The sequence below is a fragment of the Leptodactylus fuscus genome, chromosome 6 (assembly GCF_031893055.1).
Source record: "Leptodactylus fuscus isolate aLepFus1 chromosome 6, aLepFus1.hap2, whole genome shotgun sequence".
NCBI classification, from domain to species: domain Eukaryota; kingdom Metazoa; phylum Chordata; class Amphibia; order Anura; family Leptodactylidae; genus Leptodactylus; species Leptodactylus fuscus.
This window is the reverse complement of record NC_134270.1, coordinates 167,213,387-167,231,805: the sequence shown is the minus strand read 5'-3', so window position 1 is coordinate 167,231,805 and position 18,419 is coordinate 167,213,387. Positions and strand designations below refer to the sequence as shown.

At 45.0% G+C, this 18,419-nt stretch overlaps 1 long non-coding RNA gene across 1 annotated transcript; it reads right to left on the bottom strand.

Annotated features, from left to right (window-relative positions):
* Positions 1-14,409: 14,409 nt before the first annotated feature.
* On the bottom strand, positions 14,410-17,800 carry LOC142209829 (uncharacterized). Its single transcript, XR_012716968.1, has 3 exons — positions 17,733-17,800; positions 16,796-16,837; positions 14,410-14,550 (listed from the first exon to the last, which is right to left on the bottom strand). It is a non-coding gene; the product is annotated as an uncharacterized LOC142209829 (long non-coding RNA).
* Positions 17,801-18,419: the final 619 nt, after the last annotated feature.

Genomic DNA, 18,419 nt, shown 5'->3' with positions numbered 1-18,419 from the left:
TCTGCCCCTTTTTGCAAATTGCAGCGTGACCACTGTGCGTATTTTTTTTGAAAAATGGGGATGGGATTCACTAGAAAATTTGGAAGTGATTACAGATTTGGTCTCAGCAAACATCGAGACTTACCACAAAAGGGCATAAGAGTGCTTCCCTGTGTTATAAAAAGGCTTTCAGGAGCTACTTTTGGGTAGTGTACTTCTTGATGAGAGATTGTTGTCCTGTAACAGACTTTGAGCAGGACACATGACTGGACTGAGAGAAGTAAGATGCTCATTTAGATGAATTGCTGCCATCTACGTGGTTCTGAGCTAGTTGTTAGGAGGTGTTGATCTTGAATACGCTGCAGCCCAGGTGTGGGTCATAGGCTTATTACTGGATCAGAAAAAGACTGCAGATTCTGTAGTCCAGTGCAGATCCTGGGAGGAAAGGAAGTGACTTGATCTGTTTGGAAACACTAGGAGTCTGGTGAAACTTCACAGTGCTATTTTATTTTGTTTGTGTGGTTGGTAATAAGCCACATGTATAGTTAGTAATTTCTGTTTAGTGCTCAGACGAGCAGGTTTTATTTTGCCTTTTTGCCTAAAGTTAAGGCTGTGTTTTATTTTTCTTATCCTGTGACTGATGTAAGGTTTATTATTTTTTATTTATTCAAAGTGTGGGGAATTGATCACACTCAATTTCAGCGTTTATTTCACTTGCGGTGCATAAACAGCCTTTGCAAAAGCACAAATAAAATAAAACCTTCTCGGCTGAGATCTAACTATTACAAAGAAAAGTTCCCTGTCTATACAGGAGCCTGGCTGCCAGACTCTCACTCTAGTTACTTCAAACAGGTGGCACAGTTACCTGGTTTGTACGTTCAATTCAAACACGTCAGATTTCTCAGTGTATATTGCCACAGCTCCTAGTACCTATATCAGACTGTAGTCACCTGACCTCCCTGCTGTGGGTTTTTACCATACACCATTTAGTTGCCTGGCTGCAACACGCCTGTTCTCTCAAACTACACCCTTCACATTCTCGCAAAAGTCATACTAAGAAAGCCTCAGGCCAGTACAACAACTCTTGCCTGTGTCTTATGCACTGTGTGTTACTATGTTATATCACGGATGTAACCTGCACACAATGACGGCATTAATATCAGGCCAAATCTTGTACAAGACTTCTGGTTATCCTCAGGGCAGATCGCAGAGGTTGGTGCCAACAACGTCACCCAAAGAACAAATTACAAAGTGGTTTGTGCTACGAGGTAAATCACACTCTCGTATTTACAGAGAACGTTACAAGTGCAGCTGTGTATTGTATAACATTATGGCTGGTGTCATGGGGGCAGTATGGCCGTAGTTTAGGGACCAGGATGTTATTATTGGGGGCACTGATGGTGATATTATACATGGGCGTATGCTGACCATGTTACATATAACACACACAATGGGGTAAGCAGTATATAACATAACCCCATTCCCCAACCATTTTTTTTTTTTGTTTTGCAATATCATAGTGATTAGAAGTGTATATGGGGCACTAAGAGGGCAGCTAAATAGGGAGTCAGAAGTTTTTGTTATATTTTAGGAGAGTGTAAAATACCTCACAGAATATAGAATAGCGACTACAGACCAGGATCAGGAGATAATATCATTACTTAGGGAGTGGGCACCTTTGCAGGCGTATGGAGACTTACAAGCCATTTTCGCTCCACTGACCCTGGTCTATAGTCTCTCACCCAGCCAAACTAGTATCCCTGCGCTGTGCTGATGAGATCCAACGGATTGAAACAGCGCTGTCCACAGCTGGGAATCTGTTCCTTTTGGAATAGAAATAATAGTTTGGCAATAATCCCCACATCATGTTATTAGGTTTATTGGAAAAAGTCATGCATGATGTTAAGGGGGCTGTCTTAAGAGGAGCTGTTTTCCTAATTACATCCTGGAAAACAGATTTTCATATGTTTCACATAATCCCCCAGTGGAGCGAAAATGGCTTGTAAGTCTCCATATGCCTGCAAAGGTGCCCACTCCCTAAGGAATGATATTATCTCCTAATCAGGAGAGGATGTTTACATTGACCTTTAATGTCCACTTTGGTTAGTGGACGTTGAAATTTCTAAATCTTTGCCTAAGGTCAACTTAGACTCTCCATAATATCATTGGAAGCATAACAGACACTCCAAGTTTAATTTCTATAAAAGTGACCAAACATTCACATCTACACACACCCTTTAAACTCAAGACCAAGGGGTTCCAATTCCTTTTCTTGAAGATGGTCAACATATCATTTGTGAGCTCCTAAACTCCAGTGGTGCAGTTTTATCTTCACTTCTATAGTCTGATGAGCCTTTCTTATAGAAGTTTATTTGGGCTATAATCCTACTCTTCGTATTCTTAGTATCAGGATATAGCGGCTACCAGAAGTAGGACTCCCACTGATCTTATATTGATGGTCTACCATTTCAACTAAACCTTATAGTCCAATTCCTTAAGAAATGTCAATAGGTGATATTTTCCCAATTTTCTTAAGTTTCTTCTCCATTTAAGATCCTAATAATCTGACCTAGGGGGGCGTGGCCTGGCGATGCACGAGTGAAGACGTGCTTCACATCGGCTCCTGCCCGAATATCGCCCCGTGCCACTTACCTTGCCGGCCCGGTCCTTTTTTCTGCCTCCGATGGGAAGATCTAAGCGGGGCCCCGCTCGCTCCTCTTCTACACCGCCTCCCCTGGCTCCGGGAGCGGCGCTTCACCGCCTCTTCGGTTCGACTGCTGCAGCCGGCGGGCCTGTCAAGATGGCGCCCACCACGTGTTCTGAGCTCCGGAGTTCGCCGCCCGGCCCTACAGTTGCTTCCGTGCCCTCACAGGAGAATGACAGCAGCTCTTCAGTGTCTTCACTGGCGTCCAGCCCTCCACCTCCAGCTCAGGATGCCTCCATGCTCTGCACTCCCCCTGCTGCCTCCTCCTCTCCAGGTACTTTCAATGCTGCTGCTGGAGCTGTATCCCCCTCCCCCCAGGCCTCTGTGCTCGCCACTGATCTGGACTGGCCCTCTCTCCCTGCCTCCCCCATGCAAACACATCTACAGGCTGCCCTGGACTCTCCTGCTCTGCTGACTCCGCAAATTAGGCCTCCTACAACCCACCTTGAGCAGCCTCCCCTAGCCTCCTTACCCCCATGGCGTACTGCTGGCACTTCCACCCTGCCTGCTACTCCCCTGGGGTCCTCTTCTGCCCCCCTTGTTGGCTCATCATCGGGTCTTCTTGCAGCCCACAGTCCTGCTGCTTCTGCTACAGTAGCCACGGGGGCCCCCCTGGGAGATGCTTTAAGTGAGCTGCGACGCCTCAGTGCTACTATCAGCTCCATCCCGACCAAAGCCGACATGGAATCTTACATTGCTAGACTGGAGCGCTCTTATAAGGCCGAACTGGCGGCCGTCTCCTCCTCTGTTAAACGCCTGGAACATAGAATAGCGACAGTTGAGGCTTCCTCATCTACTACTTCTGCCCATGTTGACTCCCATGATGTGGTTCTGCAGACACATTCCCAGCAGTTGCAACACCTCTCTGATGCCTTGGACGACCTGGAGAATCGTAACAGGCGCAACAATATTCGAGTCCGGGGGCTGCCGGAGTCAGTTGAACCTCGCCACATAGAAGACACCCTTTGCTCTATTTTCAATTCCTTGCTGGGCGTCTCTCCTGATACTCCACTGGAACTTGATCGAGCGCATAGGGCGCTGGGCCCTCGTACCTCTGATCAGGATAACCCGAGAGACGTGATCTGCCGAGTGCACCGTTACCAGCTGAAGGAACGGATACTCCGCAAAGCCAGGGACTCAGCCCCGATTCTTTTCCAGGGTCAACCGATACAGCTTATGCCTGATCTTTCCCATATTACCTTGGCCAAACGCAGAGTCCTGAAGCCTCTCCTGGATGTTCTGGTGCGCAACAACATCGCCTACTCCTGGGGCTTCCCCTTCCGTCTGCAGGTCCGCAGAGATGGCCGTCTCCTCACTCTTCATCATCCGGATGATATCCCGACCTTCATGCTTGCCCTTCACCTCCCTCCGGTGGACGTTCCTAGCTGGCCTGCTCCCGGTGGCGCTCCTGCTCCTTATCCACGTCCGGTTCCTCCAAGGAGTGCTCGACCCCGCCAGCGTCCCTGGGGCAGGGCTCCTGACGACGGCCCTGCTGGTCGAGCTGCATTACCGACTTGAGTAGCTTTTGTTCCTTTTTTCTGTATTATTTGCCATTGTTGCCTTCTTCATATCTGATCTCATTGTTGTTTCTAATTCTGGGTTTTTCCTCTACTGTGTTTTTGGCGCGGCTGGCCTTTTGTATGCTATTGTTGTCTCTTTTTGCATTGTGGCGCGGGGTCTTCGGGAGGAGCCGGCTTGCTCCCGCTTGGCTTCTCTCCCCTCGGGGTCCCCACGTTAGTTCTTAACGCGGTTTTTGGTGCGTTTGTCGCCTCTCCCCAATTTTTCTAGGGAGGAATTCTCCTCCCCCCACTTAGTGATTGTTGTCGTCTGTTGTGTGTTTCTTTCTTCGATTCTTGTTCTTGTATCTCCTTTTGTTATTGACTGTTGTGTATCGTCCTCTCTGGTCCTTGCCTACGCGCCCCTTTGACCCTCCCCCTCCTCTCCTTTCCTTGTGTTGTCCTCCACATTGTCTCTACTCAATTGTGTGTGTTCCCTTGAGGTATTAGCACTATGGCCTCGGTCTCTCTATGCTCCTTAAATGCCATAGGCCTTAATACCCCTCAGAAGCGGCATCAGATCTTGTATCAGTCCCATAAGTCTCGTTCTCATATTTTAATTTTGCAGGAAACTCACTTCCGAAATGACCATATCCCAGCTATACGCGATCGTTATTACCCGACATGGTTCCACAGTGCCAACCCTTCGGCGAAATCAAAAGGGGTTTCCATCGCCCTTCATCGCTCTCTCCAGCATGAGGTACTGGGTTCGGTTCTTGATCCAGAGGGCAGGTATGTTTTCCTAAAACTACGTATTGGCAGCTCTGTTGTGACTGTTGCGGGGTGTTACCTTCCTAATCAGCGGCAGATGGTATATTGTCGGTCCCTACTGAACAAGCTAGCAGACTTTAGCGAGGGGGTGGTGGTCCTGGGGGGTGACTTTAATTTTGTACTTGACCCTTCTGTGGATTCTTCCCCCCAGCGTGTCCCTAGTGCCCCCTCCCAATTACGCAGACTTAAAGCCCATTTACACTCTCTCCGCCTCGTTGATGTTTGGAGAGTCCTTAATCCTCAGGGGCGTGACTATACTTACCATTCTCCTGCCCATGGTTCGTACGGCCGTCTTGACTTTTTCTTAGTCAGCCACCATGCACTATCTTGGTCCCCCACCGCCCGCATCAGTTCTATGCTTTGGTCGGACCACGCTCCTGTCTTTGTGTCCTTCTTGGTCCCCGGACTTGCCTCTCGTCCCTTTACTTGGCGCCTCAATGATTCCCTCCTTAAGGATGCCTCCTGCCGTTCGGACATCCTGGCCACTATCCAGGAGTTCGAGCTTGCCCATGCTCATGATCGGACCCCCCTACCTACGCGTTGGGAGGCCTTCAAGTGTGTCCTCCGGGGGATTTTTATCAAACATGGTTCTCGTCTTAAGAAGGAACGTTCGGCTCGTATATCCGACCGCCTGGCGAAGATTCATTCTCTAGAGCTTGCGCATAAACGTTCTCCTACAACTTCTTTATCCATTGAGCTTCTCAATGCGCGGGAGGAGCTACGCACTTACCTAGACGAATTATACGTGTCACACCGCGATAGACAACGGAAGCATTACTACGAATTTGCTGATAAATGTAGTCGTTTGCTCGCTAAAAAACTGCATCCCCGGGCGGCCAAGACGTATATCCCTCTCTTGCGTTACCGGTCGGGGCGTACCCTTCACAACCCCACTGACATCGCGGAGTCCTTTCGCCTCTATTATCAATCCTTATACAACCTCGCGGACTCTGACCGCTCGGTGGACCCTGATCTGGCCCTCCGTAAACTTCGCGATTACGTACGTGAGACGGCTCTCCCCACAATCTCGAATTCGGATAGAGTGGCATTAGACTCCCCCTTTACAGAGGAGGAGCTGTCCTTGGCGATTAAGTCGGCCCCATCTGGTAAATCTCCCGGTCCAGACGGCTTTACTCCCCGCTTCTATAAGACGTGCAAGGACCAGGTTTCCCCCCTCCTACTCAGAGTTTTTAATAGTCTAGGGGCCGATACTCCTTTCACGCGTCAATCCCTTTCTGCCTTAGTCACGGTTATCCCCAAGCCAGGTAGGGACCCTACTTGTTGCTCTAACTTTCGCCCGATCTCCCTCCTCAATGTCGATATCAAACTTTACGCTAAGATGCTGGCCAATCGCCTCTCCCCCCTCATGCCCTCCTCATCCACACTGATCAGGTGGGATTTATACCCGGGCGAGAAGCGCGTGATAACATAGGGAAAACGCTCCTGGTGATAAATGCAGCTCGTACACGTAACTTTCCACTTTGCCTTTTGTCGGTTGACGCCGAAAAGGCGTTCGACCGGGTTCACTGGGGTTTCTTGAGGGCGTCTCTGGAACAGGTTGGTGTCGGTCGGGTGTTCCTCCATAGGGTGCTTGCTTTGTATGGGGACTCTTCTGCCAGAGTGCGTGCGAACGGGATCCTCTCGGAGCCTTTCTCAGTTCGGAATGGCACTCGTCAGGGTTGTCCTCTTTCCCCCCTCCTTTATGCCCTGGTGATGGAGCACCTAGCCGTGGCTATACGTTCACGTCCTGAGGTTGCGGGATTCTCGGTGGCCGACTCTCAAGTTAAAGCAGCCTTGTATGCGGACGACCTGTTACTATATGTAGCCCAACCTGACCGCTCATTCCCAGCCATCCTTGATGAATTTCGCCGCTTTGGGGAGGTTTCTAACTTTAAAGTTAACCTCTCCAAGAGCGAGGCGCTTAACATCTCCCTTCCGCCCTCAGATGTCGCTGGTCTGGCTGCTCAGTTCCCTTTCCGTTGGCGCCACCATTCCATTAAATATCTGGGGATTCAGATCGCACCCGACCCGAAGGACCTGGTCGACCTTAACTACTTTCCCCTTTTGGAGCGGACTGCCTCCGACTTGAGCTCCTATGGCCCTCTTGGGTTATCTTGGTTCGGCCGTATAAACGTTCTGAAAATGGACATTGTCCCCCGTTTCCTTTATCTTTTTCAGGCCCTTCCAATACCCGTCCCCGGGCGTTTTTTCTCTGCACTCAAATCTCTCTTTGGTCGGTTTGTTTGGGGCCCCTCCCGCAGTAGACTTCGTTTTAGGACCCTTGCTAGGCGCAAAACTGCCGGGGGTGCTGGTTTGCCGGATCCCCTTCTCTACTATCGCGTGGCAGTCCTCCTCCGCTTGCTTGATTGGCGCTTTAGGTCCCGTGACAAACAGTGGGTCTCCCTGGAGGCGGCACTGACTTTGTCCTTCCTCCCTTCTCTCCCCTGGGTTCCTTCGCACTTTCGCCCTGCTTCGGTTCGTTCTTCCCCACTAGCCTCTCACTTCCTCTCAATGTGGGACGGCTTGTGTAAATCTGCTGCTCTTGCTAGGGTTCCTGGCCCCCTAACTCCGTTGTTTAGGAACCCTATGTTCCCACCGGGCGTTGCTGCTCGTCGTTTCCTAGTTTGGCATGTACCCGGGGACACTAGACTGGGCGCTGTTTCCGAATCTTCCGCCTCCCTACCCTCCTTTGCCCACCTCCAATCTGCTCACCCAGATGCCACGCTCTCCTGGTTGGAGTACCATCAATTGTCCGCCTTTTGGCGCAAATACTCTGTACAATCTTTCCTCTCCCCTCCCCTCTCGGAGGTTGAGACCTTGTTGCATGGGTCCAGCTCCCCCCCGCACGCCCTCTCCCTTCTGTACGATGTACTTCTGAGAGCTGCTGCCCCGGCCCCCCCCCCCCCCCTTCGTTAGTTCATGGGAGTCTGATCTGGGGTCTAGCCTGTCTGCTGCTGATTGGGACCGTTGTTTTCTCTTCTCGCATAAGCTGCCTCTACCTTGTAGTGCCCAGGAAAAGAACTTTAAATTGCTGTCCCGATGGTATCGCTGCCCTACCCTCCTCCATAAGTTTTATCCCTCGGTTTCTGACCGATGTTGGCGCTGTGGTTCCGCGGAGGGTTCTCTTCTGCACATATGGTGGGAATGTGAGGAGATCAAGCCTTTTTGGTCTGCTGTGTTCTCATTGTATGAAAAGGTTACTGGCTGTTCTCCTACTCCTTCTCCGCAGCTGGCCCTCCTTTCCCTTATCCCTGGCAAGATCTCTAGAGTTAAGGGTGATCTTCTACGTCACTTCCTCACGGCTGCCAAGACGGTCATCCCCCGCCATTGGCGCACCTCTACCCCTCCTTCTCTTCTGGAGTGGCTGCAGGAGTTCATCCTCATCCGCAGAATGGAGTTCTTGGTGGTGGAAGATGTACCTGTCACTTCCACATTTATCGCCCTCTGGCAGCCGTGGGTGGCGTTTCAGGAGTCCTCAGATTTCTCTGCTCACTTCGCTTGATGTCCTAGCCTTTTTTGAAGACTTTTGCCACGAGTCTTGCCATCCCTCTGGGTCAACCCCCCTTTATGTTTCTGTAGTGCTGTTTGTCTGTCCCATTTTCCTTCTGTGTCTGGTGTCCTCGTCTTGTCCTTCCCTCCCCCCTGGTCGCTCTTGTTTCCGATATTGTGACTAAAGGTTTTTTGGATGTTTTTTTTTTTTTGTTTTTTCTTTCTCTGTCCTTTCTTTTCTGGTTCATGCTTATTGTGATGGGGTATTCCCCACGTTTTCTCTTGCTTTGTTGCTCGGCCCTGCGTGGCCGCTTTATTAGTTTATAAGTTCTGTTTCCCCCCCCTCCCTTTTTTTTTTTTTTTTTTATTCCGTTGTTTTGTATTTGTTTCATTCCTTATTGCAAAAATCTCAATAAAACCTGATTACACCTAATAATCTGACCTATTGGAATTACTGGAGTTGAGAAGTTCAGATTTAAATTTCCAAGTAACCAGATTACACAATTATCCTGCACAGATTTCCCGCAAGTGATTGGTGGGATTATTTATAGGTACATGAAGTTATAGGGTTAATTTGCAACAGCATGTTCTCTGGAATTGTGAAATACAATAGTCTTCAATCTTGACATTTAGATTAGGCAACTGCCTTCACCTCCTATTCCAATCACATGCTCGGGGGCCTTGACTGAGCATGCATGTCTTCTTCATAGAGAGAGGAGTAAACTACTGCCAGATAGGTGGTGACCAATCTCTCTTGGAACAAAATAATAGCCTATGTTGAAATTCAAACAACCCCACCCTGACCTTCCCCAATCTGAACCAAGAGAGAGTTGAGAGGCCACAATACCGATATAGATGGTCTGTCATTCCCACCAAATCAAATCAAATCAAATCAAAAAAGCTTTATTGGCACGTCTGAATGGATATTTGGCATTGCCAAAGCTAGTAAAGTGTGTGGGGGGGGGAGTTGGACTCGGGTGGGTGAGTGGTGGGGGTGTGGTGGGTGGTTTGGGGTGTAACAGTCCAAAGTTATCAGGTTTGGCCGACATAATTCTACGTTCTAAGGTCAGTCTATTCCTTTAGACATTTATGACTCTCCTTGTGCTGTATCCCTAAAGAAGTACAATGCAAGAAGAATCATATATTGTCTGCTGTTGCTTCGGTAGAATTTTTGTGCCCAAAAAGTACATAGAATCACATCTATAACAAAAAATCTGTCTATAAATAATACTAATGCTGAGATACTTTGAATCTTTTTGGACCCATGTCTTCAGCAATCTAGGCAACCTAAGAGAGCTTAGATCTCCTGATACAACCCATGTAGCTTGTTATACATATATAGCCTGACTTTTTGGGGTGACTCTATATCTAGCAGTGCTTCATTCTTCATTTAGACCTACTACTCTATAGTGACCGAATTTTGTTATTTTCTTTCCAAATATTCTAGTTCCTTAACGTCTTAAATTCCCAAATGCCCTTATGTTCTATATAGTTATAATACGTACCTTGAGGTCTAGGTCTACTGACAATTTCTTCAATATACAATATATCTGATTTAAACCCAAAAATAAAATAAAAAAAAGTTAATGGAAGTCCTTATGTTACTTGTCCCATACTTGATACACCCAATTGTGGGTAGTTCAGAATAAACAAGTAAAATATTTGGTTCAAAAGTTTATTGGGTACAATTCTTAAGTCAATACAGCATAAAGAATAGGCAAACTAATATTAATTGGGTTGTCCAGTTTCTAGATCTGGGTCCTCCGATGATGAACTCAACTTGTCCAGCTGTTGTAGATGTACGGCTTCCATCATGCCACGCTAGGGATTGTGGTTTTGTATGAGCTCGAGAGCCACAGGTTAGGGATTGCTACTCAAGAAAAATTACTGACTTCATTGGGTACCATGTCAGCTTCACCCACATTAATAACCCATGTAAATCACGCTCATCATGGTTTCATCCATTACATAACTCACAGGTGTGTCTATGATGAAGATACCAAAGCCAAGATGTTTATGATATGTAATAATATACAACACAAAACAACACCTCCTTTGGCAGTACAAAATGGAAATTGTCTACAATATCCACAATACGTCCGGTCTTCATGTCATCCCAGACAGACTAGATGATGTTAAGATCAGGGTTCTGTATATATCATCACTTCCAGGACTTCCCTTCCATAGGGTTCTCACATCTCATATTGATAGAAATTAGGTTTCAATTTCTTAATGGACAAAAATGAACAATTAACACAGCAATTTCTGAAAGCATTTTTACTAGGGTTGACCGATCGGGATCGGAAAAGATCGGATTCCGATCGGTGATCGAGTAAATTTCACGATCGAGATCAGAATTCCGATCCCAATATTTTCCAGCAGGATCGAGGTCGGAGCTTCTCTCAAGATTGACTCAATCCTAAAAGTGACTTTTCCCATAGAGAAGCATTGACTAGGGTTGAGCGGGCAATCGGCGATCGAGCAAATTTCACGATCGGGATCGGCTGGAAAATGATCAGAAATTGGATTTTAACCCCTTCCCGACATGCGCCGTAATAATACGGTGCATGTCGGGTCTGTAACTATGGTGACCGCCTGGGAGCCGGGCGGCCGCCATAGCCGCCGGGTGTCTACTGCTTTAAGCAGTAGACAACCGGCTCTAATGCCTCCGATCGGTCCCCGGACTGATTGGAGGCATTAACCCCTCCGGCGCCGCGGTCAAAGGCGCCGGAGGCGCCATTTTCCCAGCGGCGCATGGGCGCCGCCATTTTGCCCGGGATCGCCGATTCCTGGAGCATGCTCCAGGGCTGACGTCATGTTGCCATGACAGCCGGGAGCCTTGTACAGGCTCCCAGGCTTGTCTGCAAATTGTCTCTTTTGCAGGCTGGTCTATGCAGCCTGCAAAAGAGAGGATGATTTTTTGCAATGCATTAGCATTGTAATGCACTGCATTAGTGATCAGACCCCCTGGGGTTCAACACCCCTAGGGGGTCTAATAAATGCAAAAAAAAAAGTAAAAAAAATATATAAAAAAAATATAAAAAGTATTAAAAGTTCAAATCACCTCCCTTTCCCTAGAACACATATAAAAGTAATTAAAAACTGTGAAACATATACATGTTAGGTATCCCGCGTCCGAAATCGCCTGATCTACAAATCTATAATAATATTTTTCCTGTTTGGTAAACGCCGTAGCAGGAAAAATAGTCAAAAGTGCCAAACCGCCGTTTTTTCACTGTTTTGATTCTGATAAAAATTTGAATAAAAAGTGATCAAAGCAATAACATTTCCGAAAATGGTAGAACTAAAAAGTACACCCGGCCCTGCAAAAAAAGACGCCCTATGTATCCACGTACACTTATGTATAAAAAAGTTACGGCCGTCGGAATATGGGGAATTTTAGAAAAAAATTTTTTTTAACACAGTTTTGGATTTTTTTTAAGGGGTCAAAATGTAAATAAAACCATATAAATTTGGTATCCCTGGAACGGTACCGGAACACAGAATACAGGGGACATGTCATTTTGGCTGCACAGTGAACGCTGTAAAACCAAAGCCCGTAAGAAAGTCGCAGAAATGCATTTTTTCTTCAAATCCACCCCATTCTGAATTTTTTTCTTGCTTCCCAGTACATTATATAGAATAATTAATGGTGGCATCATGAAGAAAAATTTGTCCCGCAAAAATTAAGACCTCATATGTCTCTGGGAGCGGAGAAATAAAAAAGTTATGGGGTTTAGAAGGAGGGGAGTCAAAAACGAAAAACGAAAATCAAAAAATGCCATCGGTGGGAAGGGATTAAAATCGATCCTGAAATCTCAAGATCGGCTCAACCCCAGTTTTTACTTTGCTGCACCTGTCTAAAACAACACAGCAACTAAACACAGCACCTGTTACACAACACCGCAGCTAAATGCACTCAATCAGGAAACTCCCATGTTCCTTACATATTTAGATATTTCTGCACGTATGTTCCCTGGTCTCATTCACACCTGCTTGCGACACTTTAAAAGTGACAACATGTTCCTTAAACATTTTTCTGGGAAATAACCAGAATTATCAGATGTTTCTTGCACAGATACTCTTTCTTTCATAATACAGTGAGCGCATATTGTTTTACCTTACAATGACTTTTTTGATAAAATTTTTTGTCTAACGTAAACCCTTAACCCTCCTCTGTCCCCGCTCCCACATTTCCCCACATGATATGATGTAATCTCAGGATAACTTCATAGGTCCAAGCTCCATCCACATGTTAAAGGACACGACTGGTGACGGCTCATAAAGTCTTATGTTTGTGTAATGACAGTCACCTCTATTACAGAATTGTCTGACCTCTGTATAAGCAATGCCGTCCCTACTACCTCTTGTGTCACCCCCTCTACCTCATAGATTGTAAGCTCTTGCGAGCAGGACCCTCAGTCCCATTGTGTGAAATGACTTTCTTTGTAATGTATCTTTCTGTCTGTATTTGAACCCTACAAATTGTACAGCGCTGCGGAATATGTTGGAGCTATAGAAATAAAATGTATTATTATTATTAAACATGTACCATATGACGCTGTGTAGGAACGGATCAACGAGATTTAGTGTGCAGCGGCTCGAGGAAAACTGTACCATGTACAGTACAGTACAGTATTCCGCTGCACCCTGCCAGCTCTCCCGACTAGCAAAGACGAGCCTGCAGCAAATCAGCGCTGGTTCTGCAGCAGGCTTGTCCTTGCTAGTCAGGAGAGCTGGCAGCTTGCTGTTACGAGGAGCTGACTTTTTCTCATAGGAATGAATTGAACAGCGTTGATTGGTCAGTGTACAGCATTCGTCCAATCAACACTGGGTCGTCTCCATTGTGGTATGATTTTAGACTCCGCCTCCTCACAGACGAGCCTCTGGCAGAACCAGCGTTGATTGGCCGAATGCTGTACACTGGCCAATCAACGCTAGTCAATGCATTCCTATGAGAAAAAGTTTGCTCCCGCATAAATGCAAGCTGACAGCTCTCCTGACTAGCAAGGACCTACTCGCTCATCTCTAGTAGTAACCACGAAACGTTGTAACCAGAGCACCACCTGTATCTTGTTTTGTGGTTGGCTCAGGAAGTATACAGGCAGTAACATACAGTAGAATACAGGGGCGACAAAAGTTCTCTGAATATTCTAGGGTATATGCTAGAGAGAATAAGGCATATCATGGAACATCTTGTATCAGCCACTACAATGTACAGTATTCCGCATACTTGTGTATAATAGGCAGGTGTGTTACTACCAGGTATATAAGTGTAATGAATTAGGCTGCAGTGATGTAAGTGATGTAAGATTGTACTTTGCATATCAGATTAATATTGTGAAACCAGAGCAATAACCTGTCCATTCCCTGCTCTGCAGTCCTGTAGCAATGATGGAAGTTCTCAACTAGAAATATTGCAATATTTACAGTCAATTGCAATCTCGGAGGAGGATTTTCCTACAGGGACATCTCCACATGAAGATCCATATAATGCCTGGACATAACCCTTACTTCTCCCAAGACCCCGATTATCTCCGGACAGACACAAGTACATAGAACATGACAAGACTCTTTTATTATTATTATTTTGTAAAGAAACATCAAATCCAGAAACAGAAAGTGATAACAACACAAAGAAATTACAAATATGGCCGCCAAGACGAGTTTCAGGAGTCTCCAGGGTTATGATCTCCTACTTTTTGGGACAGTCCTCCTTACGGACGCATTCATCCTTATCGTCCAGATACACGTACCCTTGTTTACAGGTGCAGCCCACCCCTTTACACACATCGACACAGACTTGGGTCGGTTTGCTGCAGGTGATTTTGCATGCTGGAAGACATTCTGTGTACGTCTTGTTCCCGGTGCAGGGCGGACATTTCTCCTTCAGTATACATAAATCGCCCAGCAACACGTAACCTTCCTTACAGAAGCAGCCGGGGTTACACATCTTATTACAAGCGGTTCCATTGGGGTGGGTACAGTTGGGCGGGCAGGAGCTCCCACATTCACTAAATTCTTTATTAGGTCCACAGTCCTTGGGGGTGGCTGCAAAATTACAATGATATTAGACGGGGAAGGAAGGAAGGTCTCAGTGATAGATTGCTCTTAATTAGAGTTGATCCAATCTTGACTTTTCAGGATCGATTTTGAAATCCGATTTCCGATCATTTTTCATTTGAACCCAATCTTGATCCCAATTCCGATCCCAGTGCAAGTCAATGTTTTTTTTTTACTTACTATACAGCATGAAATCTAACAATTGAACGCTTTAATTGTTAGAATCCACGCTGTGTAGTGATTTTTGTTAATCATTAAGTAGCCAGAGGATTTTTTTTTTAATCCTCTGGCTACTTATTCCCCCCTGGTGTCCACTTACCTGCAGAGATGGCTGGTCCGGTGCCCGGTGTTCTCGTTCTTCTCGCTGCCCCCTGCCTCCCAGGTTAGGAGAGTGTGGGCGGGTACTGGGAGGGGAGACATCACGTCTCCCCGCCCTGTACCCGCCCACCCTCTCCTAAGCCACAAGCCCCGCCTTCTTCCTAGCTCTTTAAACACTAACCTGGGAGGCAGGGGGCAGCGAGGCGAAGAAGAACGAGAACACCGGGCACCAGACCAGCCATCTCTGCAGGTAAGTAGCTACTAGAGATGTTAGCTAGTCTCCCATTAGAATGAATGGGAGACTAGCTAGCAAAGCATTGTGGGAAATGATCACCGATCTCGATCCCACCTAAAATGATCGTGTTCAGAATTCCAATCACGATCGCTCAACCCTACACTCAATGTAAAAACTAATGACCATTAATATAATAAATAATAAAATATTAAAAGCCGTGATAAGTGTTATTATCAATAAATATAATAATATTTAAAAATAATAATAATAATAATAATAATTGATCTACATATAAAAAATAATAATAATGACTACAAGTAATAATAATGATGATGATCATCATCATCATCATTATTACTTGTAGTCATTATTATTATTTTTTATATGTAGATCAATTATTATTATTATTATTATTATTATTATTATTATTATTATTATTATTATTATTATTATTATTATTATTATTATTATTATTATTATTATTATTACTAGCTTTATAAATTAAACCATTTTTTTTCATTCTGAAGTCCATTAATTCACATTAATCTACAGGCTTTCTGCTCTCACTCTACATGCATTATTTTTTCTCTACACTAGAGGGAGCAGTGACTCCATCATCTCAGCCATCCTACTAGCGCTATGAATCCGGAGTAAGATTTCCTCCATAGTGATGTATTATCCTGTGAGAGTCAGTAGATGTCACTCTGCACGGCACAGCGTACGTGACATCATAATCACATGACCCCAGGCAGCCAATGGGACTGACGTTTTAGTCATAGCTACAGGGGACAGAAAAAGGACTGGAAATGTAAAGACATTAATAATTACACAAAAATTCTAAAATTAATAAATATCCTGTTTCTTTAGTAATTTTTGGAAATGCAAACATGAGCCAATGCCTGTGTAAAGTTTTGCAACCTTGTTTTTTCATTGCTCTAATGCAGAAATAAAAATAGAAGATGAAGCAAATTTGCAAATAACCATGAAAATAAATATTTGTCTATCCAGTGTATATATATGTATATAGCTTCTGTGCAGATCTATGTGTCTCAATGGTTACAAACTTCAAGGAAACTGTGTGTAGTCTGATCAGGCAGCCATGTGTTACTCCAATTCTTCTGTCTCTTCTTTCATTGACTTAAGGTGGCCAAGACAAGGAAGTGGGTGGCATTAAAGGGTTACTGGTGGGTGGAGTTATAGTTACTGATGACCCGGCCGGAAGTTGGTAGTAGACGGGAGCTGTAATTCCCTGGAACCATTGCAATTCACTGCATGGGGCTGCTGTGCTGCTATTGTTAGGCCCGGTTCACATTTGCGTTCCGGCCATTGCGTTCCCCTATTCGCATAAAATATGCAAGCCGCACTTTTCTCTCTGCATTTTTTGTCCAGAAACCACACGGACCCCATTATAGTCTATAGGGTCCATGGGTTTCCATAGGTAACCTCTTTTTATGCAGAAAGTTTTCCATTTGGGGGGTCCCCAATCAGACTTCCCGAACGGAAACCCAAACGCAGATGTGACCTGGGCCATACTTGGATAGTTGTGGTGCTGCAAGCGCTCCCCATCCAGTACCTGGGTCAGCAGTAATAGCAACCAGGGAATATAGCAAGGGATTATATAAAACATAAAGTATTAGAGTATATAGGGTTATATATAGGGTTATAGTATATACTACTCACTGGTTCTTATATCTCGTGCACTGATCAGTATGAAGACCGCACCTGCCAAATACAAAGCAACAAAATCCATAAAGCCGGGTTAATCCCTCGACATGTGAACAAACGTCAGGACATGTCTAATTGTTCTATACGGATATAGATGTAAAGGTACAGACACACTAATAGCATGTAACAGTAAATATATCTGTATATAGTAGGAAGACGCTTATATAGAGATTCCTGCAGTGTGTATAGTGTTATATACAAGCGGCAGCTACATCCAGGACTGTCCTTACACTATAAAGTGCCCTGTACAGAATATTCTGCTGCTATCCCTCTTCTCTTATATACTGTACAGTGTGTCATTACCATACAGTGTCTATCTATAGACGCCATCATATAGGCGTATATAGATATAACAATTCTACAAAGCTGCCTGTATAACAATCCTACTATGAAACCTCTAATATCAATGACATACAATTCCTAATAATAATAATAATACAGCCATACAGTGACCCTATAACAGCGCCTTACATAAGATAAACTAACAATGATAAGCAATGTATACATAAATAATACTGCCATACATGCATAAAATAATCTAATAAAACATAATACATCATGTATAAATAATCCCGCTATAAGGTGACCACATAATAGTCCAATACATAAAATAATCTGACTACAGTAATATTCAATGTATAAATAATACCGCCATAAAGTGAAAATAAATTATACTGCTATACACAGACCACATACCAGTTCCATACTTAGAGTAATATAATAATAGTGATATATAATGTATAAATAATACTGCCATACAGAGACTAAAGAACAGCTTCACATGTACCGCCATATAACAGTGATAAACAATACATACATTATACTGCTATACAAGTAATAATAAGATTTGTGGTGACACGCTAAAGGCTGCGTATATAATACTGCGACTCACATAGCGATGACAGCAGCAGCACGGAGATGGACTTCATGGTCAGTCTCGTCGTTTCACCTTTGTCCTGTAAAAGATCCGTAAAATCTGCTTATAACAATCTGTATGTTCAGGATCTCTTCTCACTATCACTAGACTGAGATCTGTCCTGAGCTAGACACATGTGGCGGGTGTGTGACAGTGTATCCGAGCTCTCTAATACAACACAATATATAGATGACAGGAATCGGCTCCTACCTGTGTGAGCTGCCAGGTCTGCTCTCTGACCAATGTGGAGGGTAAGATTATATATAATAGGCGGTATGGGTGTGAACAGGTTGTACATCAATAATCTGTGCCAACTATGTGACGACACAAGTATAATAGCAATAAACAGAACGGAAATAAATACAGGTCACAATGTAGGAGGCGCTGACACCTGCACAGTCTATTGTGTGCACTCACTGACAACACAAGGAACACAACCACAAAGAAGTGACACATTGTTGTAAAACTCATCTTGTAATACTGTCTTAGCCTAAGGCCCCTCTTTCTGCTTCCATTATACCTATAGGGAAACCACCAGCATTTCCGGAAGGTGTCATTGACATGCTGGGATTTCCAACATTGCTACGGTGTTACAAATCGCATTGTGTCCGCTGTGTGCATTTTTCTGGGATTCGCCCGCGGGCTTAGGAAAAATTGTAAATG